The 1,341-nt window shown below is 42.4% G+C and overlaps 1 non-coding gene across 1 annotated transcript; it reads left to right on the forward strand.

The window, feature by feature from the left end:
* The first annotated feature begins 973 nt into the window (after window positions 1-973).
* LOC112713962 (small nucleolar RNA R71) lies at window positions 974-1,081 on the forward strand. Its single transcript, XR_003158922.1, has one exon. It is a non-coding gene; the product is annotated as a small nucleolar RNA R71 (small nucleolar RNA).
* Window positions 1,082-1,341: the final 260 nt, after the last annotated feature.

The raw sequence follows: 1,341 nt of genomic DNA on the forward strand, positions 1-1,341 counted from the left end.
GCTCTTCAGTGACATACTCATCCTCTTCAGAGGAAGAATACTCATCAGAGCTCATGAATGGCAGAAGTAAGTCCAATGGAATCTCTATGGTCTCATTTTGAGCCTCAGATTCCCATGGTTCCTCATTGGGGAACTCATTGGAGGTCAGTGGACGTCCATTGAGGTCTTCTTCAGTGGCGTTCACTGCCTCTTCTTCCTCCCAAAATTCGGCCATATTGATGGCCTTGCATTCTCCTTTTGGATTTTCTTCTGTATTGCTTGGGAGAGTACTAGGAGGGAGTTCAGTAATTTTCTTGCTCAGCTGTCCCACTTGTGCCTCCAAATTTCTAATGGAGGACCTTGTTTCAGTCATGAAACTCTGAGTGGTTTTGATCAGATCAGAGACCATGGTTGCTAAGTCAGAGGTATTTTGCTTAGAACTCTCTGTCTGTTGCTGAGAAGATGATGGAAAAGGGTTGCTATTGCTAAACCTGTTTCTTCCACCATTATTATTGTTGAAACCTTGTTGAGGTCTCTGTTGATCCTTCCATGAGAAATTTGGATGATTTCTCCATGAAGGATTATAGGTGTTTCCATAGGGTTCTCCCATGTAATTCACCTCTTCCATTGAAGGGTTCTCAGGATCATAAGCTTCTTCCTCAGATGAAGCTTCCTTAGTACTGCTTGGTGCATTTTGCATTCCAGACAGACTTTGAGAAATCATATTGACTTGTTGAGTCAATATTTTGTTCTGAGCCAGTATGGCATTCAGAGTGTCAATCTCAAGAACTCCTTTCTTCTGACTAGTCCCATTGTTCACAGGATTTCTTTCAGAAGTGTACATGAATTGGTTATTTGCAACCATTTCAATCAGCTCTTGAGCTTCTGTAGGCGTCTTCTTCAGATGAAGAGATCCTCCAGCAGAGCTATCCAAAGACATCTTGGACAGTTCAGAGAGACCATCATAGAAAATACCTATGATGCTCCATTCAGAAAGCATATCAGAAGGACACTTTCTGATTAATTGTTTGTATCTTTCCCAAGCTTCATAGAGGGATTCTCCTTCCTTCTGTCTGAAGGTTTGGACTTCCACTCTAAGCTTACCCAATTTTTGAGGTGGAAAGAACTTTGCCAAGAAGGCATTGACTAGCTTTTCCCAAGAGTCCAGGCTTTCTTTAGGTTGTGAGTCCAACCATGTCCTAGCTCTGTCTCTTACAGCAAAAGGGAATAGCATCAGTCTGTAGACCTCAGGGTCAACCCCATTAGTCTTGACAGTGTCACAGATTTGCAAGAACTCAGCTAAAACTGATGAGGATCTTCCAATGGAAGTCCATGGAACTTGCAATTCTGTTGCATTAGAGA

Source organism: Arachis hypogaea, chromosome 9 (genome assembly GCF_003086295.3).
Source record: "Arachis hypogaea cultivar Tifrunner chromosome 9, arahy.Tifrunner.gnm2.J5K5, whole genome shotgun sequence".
Taxonomy (NCBI): domain Eukaryota; kingdom Viridiplantae; phylum Streptophyta; class Magnoliopsida; order Fabales; family Fabaceae; genus Arachis; species Arachis hypogaea.